This window comes from Daphnia pulicaria, unplaced genomic scaffold, assembly GCF_021234035.1.
Source record: "Daphnia pulicaria isolate SC F1-1A unplaced genomic scaffold, SC_F0-13Bv2 h1tg000155l, whole genome shotgun sequence".
NCBI lineage: Eukaryota > Metazoa > Arthropoda > Branchiopoda > Diplostraca > Daphniidae > Daphnia > Daphnia pulicaria.
This window is the reverse complement of record NW_025804843.1, coordinates 2,501-10,000: the sequence shown is the minus strand read 5'-3', so window position 1 is coordinate 10,000 and position 7,500 is coordinate 2,501. Positions and strand designations below refer to the sequence as shown.

At 48.5% G+C, this 7,500-nt stretch overlaps 3 non-coding genes across 3 annotated transcripts in view; all 3 read right to left on the bottom strand.

Annotated features, from left to right (window-relative positions):
* LOC124319345 overlaps positions 1–267 on the bottom strand; it is a 4,576-nt gene extending 4,309 nt beyond the window's left edge. Inside the window, exon 1 of the ribosomal RNA XR_006913038.1 lies at positions 1–267. This exon is cut by the window's left edge and continues 4,309 nt beyond it. This is a non-coding gene — a ribosomal RNA (large subunit ribosomal RNA).
* A 641-nt stretch (positions 268–908) lies between these two features.
* On the bottom strand, positions 909–1,061 carry LOC124319342. Its single transcript, XR_006913035.1, has one exon. It is a non-coding gene; the product is annotated as a 5.8S ribosomal RNA (ribosomal RNA).
* Positions 1,062–1,991: 930 nt separating this feature from the next.
* Positions 1,992–4,287, bottom strand: LOC124319343. Its single transcript, XR_006913036.1, has one exon. It is a non-coding gene; the product is annotated as a small subunit ribosomal RNA (ribosomal RNA).
* Between the last annotated feature and the right edge of the window lie 3,213 nt (positions 4,288–7,500).

Sequence of the window (7,500 nt, the reverse complement as noted above, 5' to 3'; positions counted from 1 at the left end):
ACGGTCTCGGCTCGTCTTATCTACGGGCCTGACACCCTCTGTGGGTTGCTCGCCCCGTTCATGGAGACTTGGACGATAGATACCGGACAGACGCGCACGATCCTCCCGAACACCACATTCCTCGGCACCCGCTCAACCGGGCGCGAGGTTCGGTGCTGGGCTCATCCCTGTTCGCTCGCCGCTACTAAGGGAATCCTTGTTAGTTTCTTTTCCTCCGCTTACTGATATGCTTAAGTTCAGCGGGTAGTCTCATCTAAACTGAGGTCAGAATGAATTGTTTGTTTTCAAAAGGAGACAACACTTTATCTAGCTCGGCAGACTTTGGCGTTTTAAAGCCGGGAAAGATTGAATAATTGCCGGTTCAAATTTTTTTTTTTCGAAATAAAGCGAGTCTCTCGTTATTCGCAAAAATTAATTTACGAAAAGTGACAGGGCGTCCTGCGGCTTTTTGTATTGAAACAACGCGTCGTGCGCGAACCAAGCTTGCATAACGAGCGGTTAGAGTGAGTGATAATTCGCGGTGGTCGACACTTCGACACGCCCGGCGCACACACACAACTAAACTCGCGTTGAAGCGGTATATCGCGCACACGCAGCCGACACCTTGTTCGAGAAGATGTGTTTATTTCTAAAATTTTTTTTTGAGTTGGCTCAAAAATTTCCCATCTGTTTTGCCATCGAAAAAGGTTTCTTTTGAATAGAGAGGAAAAAAACAAAACAGGGCGAACCTTCTTTTATTTTTCCCCCTTTTTTGTATTTGAGGCATCGCGGACACTTAAGTCGCGCGGCACCCAGACGTTAGAGATTCGGGAGCTTTTATGCGGTCAGGCCGGGTGAAAAATAAATCTCGCCGCGACCCAACATGCAAAACCAAGACTGAAAAAATCTCTGTTCGTTCATCATTCGACCGACCCTCAGTCAGATGTGGCCCGAGCGAGAAGCTGGGCCGCCATTTACGTTCAAGATTTCGATGCTCCATGTGTTCTGCAGTTCGCATGGATTAGCGCACTTTGCTGCGCTCTTCATCGATCCACGAGCCTAGTGATCCACCGTTCAGGGTCGTATATAAAACGACATATTCGTTTTCTTCTCTCTTTTTCTCCAACCCGCCCAAGCAAATGAATGCGAGGGCGGAGAAAGAAAGCCAGAAAGAAAATGTTCCGATAAACACTCGTACTAGAATTTGGGTTTAGTGTGTTATTGTGATTTTGAATTCTTCCTACTTCATCGAGAGGGCGAAGGGCAAGCTTAAAAAACATTCGGTTTTCAACGGCATAGTGTCGGGCTTTGGAGTGTTAGTCTATACGACGCACACGCACGCAACCACGAGTATCTACGCCCGAAAAGAACGTCCAGAGTAAAGTCTCACACTTTCGTCCCCCACCGAGAATCAAAAAATCCCGAAGACGAAGAGAGAAACAAAAAAAAACAATTTCGATTGGGCGTATCCGCTTTAAACCACCGCGCATCAGAGCGCCTGATACCCGTTCAAAATCTTGATGTTTTTTTTTTTTCCGACTCTCCATCCACCGAGTTTTTATTTTTCAAAGTGTTTGATTTAGGGACTAAGACTTTATAAAATCTCCTTTATTGTTCCTTCGGTACTCGCGGCCCAGGCGGGCTATCGTATTCTTCACTCTACTAACGTCAACACTGTGAGCGCCGCTAAAGGTCGAATGAATCTATAGAGACATTCACCATCGAAGCAGGAAGAATTTGCTCACGGCCATAGACCAAATCGAAAGACTTTGTGTTTTTTTTTGAGCCGAGAGGAAAGAAAAATCAATTTGAAAAGGCGAATCCGCTTTAAACCACCGCGCATCAGAGCGCCTGATACCCGTTCAAAATAAATGATTTTCTTCCGTCAACCCACACATAGTTCATACGATGTCTTACGCCGAAAGACTTTTGATGGGGTTTTTTTGTTTTGCAACTTTTAGTTGTTTCGTGCTCAACCAAAGCCATATGCGCAAAACATTTGTCTTGTTCGTTTATGATCCTTCCGCAGGTTCACCTACGGAAACCTTGTTACGACTTTTACTTCCTCTAAAGGATCAAGTTCGACCATCTTTCAGTCTCGCCGTTGGTAGGCACCGCACGGGCAGAGATTGCTCCCCACTCGACGGCACCCCGACAAGCCCGTCCGAAGGCCTCACTAAATCATTCAATCGGTAGTAGCGACGGGCGGTGTGTACAAAGGGCAGGGACGTAATCGACGCGGGCTAGTGACCCGCGCCTACTAGGGATTCCTGGTTCATGGGGATCATTGCAGTCCCCAATCCCAACCACGAAGGAGGTTCAGCGGTTACCCGGTCCTTTCGGACAGGGAGAGTGAAACACGCTGATTCCTTCAGTGTAGCGCGCGTGCGGCCCAGGACATCTAAGGGCATCACAGACCTGTTATTGCTCACTGTCACGCGGCTGGACGCCGCTTGTCCCTCTAAGAAGACTGCGTGACGGACGCGAGAGCAGAAGGTATCGCCGGGGATGACGACGACCGAATAACAATAGAGCCAGCCCCCGCGAGACATTCCCGACAAAGCCCCGCCATACCTCATCCGCCAGGCAACCAACCCGTGAAGGCCGTACACCCGACGAACAGAGCACAACGAAACCAAGCCGAGAGATTGCCTCACTAAAGGAACCAGTCCCACCGAGACCCGAATCGCCGCCACCTGATCCCGACGCCTCCGTACTCCCTTCGGTTTCAATTGATAAAACCCGTCACCTATTTAGCAGGCTAGAGTCTCGTTCGTTATCGGAATTAACCAGACAAATCGCTCCACCAACTAAGAACGCGCCATGCACCACCACCCACCGAATCAAGAAAGAGCTCTCAATCTGTCAATCCTTCCAGTGTCCGGGCCTGGTGAGGTTTCCCGTGTTGAGTCAAATTAAGCCGCAGGCTCCACTCCTGGTGGTGCCCTTCCGTCAATTCCTTTAAGTTTCAGCTTTGCAACCATACTTCCCCCGGAACCCAAAGACTTTGGTTTCCCGGAAGCTGCCCGTCGAGTCATTGGAGTAACTCCGACGGATTGCTGGTTGGCATCGTTTATGGTTAGAACTAGGGCGGTATCTGATCGCCTTCGAACCTCTAACTTTCGTTCTTGATCAAGGAAAACATTCTTGGCAAATGCCTTCGCTGTTGTTCGTCTTGCGGCGGTCCAAGAATTTCACCTCTGTCGCCGCAGTACGAATGCCCCCGTCCGTCTCTATTGACCATTACCTCGGGTCCAAAAGTAAAAGACCAGCAAAATCGGACCGAGGTCCTATTCCATCATTCCATGCTGCGATATTCAGGCGTTGGGATACACCTGCTTTGAGCACTCTAATTTGTTCAAAGTAAACGTTGCCGGCCGCCCGAGACACCCGGTGAAGGGCACCCCGAACGATTGACTGGGTGGAGCGAATCGAGTCAACTACGACCAAAATTTAAAAAAGAACCCGAAAGAACTTTCCAACTCTGGCCGCAGATACAACAACGACGCACCGACCACCACTCCGGCGATGTTGTCCGACCGTGAAGAGAGTCGGGCTTTGACACCCGGGCTCCCAGAGCGTGAAACGCAACACCCTTGATTCAGAGCGGCGCCGCCCGGCCGAAGACAGACATCCGACTACGAGCTTTTTAACCGCAACAACTTTAATATACGCTATTGGAGCTGGAGTTACCGCGGCTGCTGGCACCAGACTTGCCCTCCAATGGTTCCTCGTTAAAGGATTTAAAGTGTACTCATTCCAATCACGGGGCCTCGGAAGAGTCCCGTATCGTTATTTTTCGTCACTACCTCCCCGTGCCGGGAGTGGGTAATTTGCGCGCCTGCTGCCTTCCTTGGATGTGGTAGCCGTTTCTCAGGCTCCCTCTCCGGAATCGAACCCCGATTCCCCGTTACCCGTTGCAACCATGGTAGGCGCGTAACCTACCATCGACAGTTGATAAGGCAGACATTTGAAAGATACGTCGCCGGCGCGAAGGCCGTGCGATCGGCGTGAAGTTATCCAGAGTCACCAAAATTGGTACGGTGCGCGAGCCCGAAAGCCCGGCCCCGACTGGTTTTGATCTAATAAAAGCACCTCTTCTGCGAGCCCGAAAGCCCGCAGTCGAGGCTCGAGTGCATGTATTAGCTCTAGAATTACCACAGTTATCCAAGTAGGATGGAGTGGATCTAAGGAACCATAACTGATTTATTGAGCCATTCGCGGTTTCGCCGTCTAGCGGCTTGTACTTAGACATGCATGGCTTAATCTTTGAGACAAGCATATGCTACTGGCAGGATCAACCAGGTATTTCGTGTATGTTTGTTTGATATGCATCCGGCGAGTTGCGGGTTTTTATTTCGCCCACGCATCACCAAACACACACCAAATCAACACGTTTTTCGTTTTTTTTCTTTTTCTTCGGAAACTAAAATTTTTGATCGCAACGCCTGGCGTGTCACAGCGAGTCCCAGTGAAGAGAAACACCGATCCGATCCGTTTGTTGGATTTTTTTCATTTCAATTTCCAAAGTCAAAGACCATTCAACGGTCTATGAGCCCAAAGTGAATCGGATTCATTCGACCGGTCTTGATATATTCATCAACTTTTTTTCCCGTATTACGGTTTTCGACGGTCATATGTGGCGTGCTGTATGCTCATAAGTCAAGCCTGCTTTACTAAGCTGACAAGCATACATCTTTTAAATTTTTGTGGGCTCAGAGTTTTATTTTTATTTTTCCACCGCCGAGGCACACTCTCGCATCACCCCGCACGACACACACACACACACACACCTCACCGCTCAACGGTCACACGAGGCAGAATTTTCCGCAAAGACTTTCGAAGAGAAAGAGAAAACTCGGAACAACCGCGGTCAGAGGCCAGCATAGAGGCATCGTATAGAAAGTCATGGGCGGAAAAAAACAAATCATTTCAAGTCGAGACAAGCAACCAGACTACCCCTATAAAAGTGCGCAATTCTTTAAGAGTTCACCGAAGAATGACCGAGATCAAGTATGCACGAAACGAACATATTCCAAGGGCAGCTGAATAAGCGATTCTGCGCCGAAGCGCGAGAAAAGCAAGCGGTACACCGATGGGGATCGTTTTTTTTATCGTGTTAGATTCGTTGTTGTCAAGCAAGGATTCTCAAAATGTTTTTTGCATTGCACCCAAGTTTCGTACTGATTACTTGTCGCAGACCGGTGACTGTCAAAAAAAAATTTTTTACGTTTTTTCTTGAGAGGTCACTGCCTACACACAACTCCGGGCGGGCCGTACACTCACAGCCGTTTGAATTCTCCCTTCGTGTGTCATGGCCATAACTGAGCGTACATCTTACCGGGCGCCGAGTTGATCTGGCTTGTTCGATGAACGTTCGGGATACGTACAATCGATATAGCTCCAACCGTAACTCGTTTGTAATTACGCCGGCCATACTCAGCGGGCGCTCAGCTCAGCTCTCGATATCTTCCGTCGAAGGGAAGTTCGTAGTAAAAGAGAGTCAGAGTCGACGCCACATTTTGCGGTCCTCGCATCTCATCCGATTTTTGAATTTTATAGATTTGCCATCACTTCCACCCAATTCTCTCGTATATTTCAATCTCTTGACTTTGTCCGACCGGGCCGTCTTCGCCCCCCTTCAACTCCGTCCATCTCCACTTCTGTGTTCCACACAACGAGCTTCCGTCAAACGGCAAAATGTGAAATATGCGCACGCCGCACGAAATAATTTGAAAGCGTTCTGTTTGGTGGCTTTTTTATTTTTTATCTCTCGGCTCACACACACACACACACATTTCCGCCTGAACGGTAATTTTTTTTTGATACGGTGTCAAAAAGTGAAAAGACGCGCACCATTTTCTTTTCTCTTCCGTATCGTCGCTGACGGTAAACGCTGATGGTTATGATGCCGTAAGTTTGGAAGAAAGAATCTTTCCCGTCTTGTCTTGTTACGGTAAAATAACAAAGAACAAGCGTCCGATTTCTCTCACAGACGGCCACAGACAAACCACACGTGCCGAAGAAACGAAACGTCCGAAACCAAAAAAATGTTTGACGCGCGCACCTCTTCTGAACTTTTCGACCAAGAGTCGTTGGATCGAGTGACGAGCTTCTCAGCTGTCGCACCAATCGGTGAAGCGGGCGTTTGAATTCCCGTCCACATCGCGGTTCGGATATATTTTTACATATACCGACCATCGGAAATTTCGAAAACGGTTTTACCGAAGGAATGATATTTCACACACCGACAGCTCATCGAGTTCGTCTCCGTTCAACGGTTTTTTTTTTTTTAAGACTTTTTGATCGCATGGGGCTAAACTGGTTAGAGCAAAGCCGCGATCCAAGCAGTGAAAAAAAAAACAAAGACAGTGCAAGCGCGATCGAACGGAATCGAAACTAAAATCATGTGAAGTGGCGGGCGGAAAGGAGCTCAGCTACGGTGGAAATGAAACTACAACTAACGCCGAACCGGACAACTTCCCATTCTGCGTCTTCGTTTCATTTCCCAAAGCTCCCCGTCGATACCAAAGTTTTTGCGTCGAAGCTACTAAAGAAATTTCGCGCTTTCCTTTTCGCCTCTTTCGCCTTCCCTTCGATATCTATCCAACCACCGGCTTCGACTTTATTTCTTTCACCCGTCTATTCGCCCGATAGTCGACGGTCGGCCATTCTTTGGTATCGGCCAGGCGGACTAACAAGAAGTAAGACTCGTTTGAAAAATTTGGACCGGGCTTTACAATCGCTGCTTGTCGTAATGTCGCAAATTTGAAAAAAATTTTCAATTCGAGAAACCAAACTATTCGACACTTCGAAAATTTTTGGGACTCTGAAAATTTTTCCGAGTTTAGGAATCGAGACCTCTTCTATACTAAGGAAAACCACTAATGTTCCGCCGCATAATGTCTCCGTTTTCCGGCTCATTTTTAGCGATTGGACGGGGCATTGCCCCATCCAACCGCCAGCCGACTTTCAGGAACCGTCGTTTTCAAAGTTGGGACTTAGAAAATTTTCGACGAGTGGGAATTTTTTACGGTCGCAAGTCATCACGACACGCCCGACCAACCCATTTGAGAGCCGCCACGCCTCGACGGTGTGACGGCTTTTTTTTCGAATCGACGGGTCTCGCTCACTCCTCTCTCGCGCCGACCAGAGGCCGGGCGAGAGAGTCGTTGCCAAACACCGTCGTCGGAAATGGGAGAATTTGAGTGGGAATTTTTTACGGTCGCGAGTCATCACGACACGCCGACCAACCCACTTGAGAGCCGCCACGCCTCGACGGTGTGACGGCTTCTCTTTTCGAATCGACGGGTCTCGCTCACTCCTCTCTCGCGCCGACCAGTGGCCGGGCGAGAGAGTCGTTGCCAAACACCGTCGTCGGAAATCGAGAAATTTTCATTTCCATTTCCATTTTTTTTCATCGGCCTTTATACGTCCAAGTCCCGCCAACCACGTCACTACCACGTCGTCGGGACTTAGAAAAATTTTTCAATTTTTCGGACTTAGAAAATTTTTTCAATT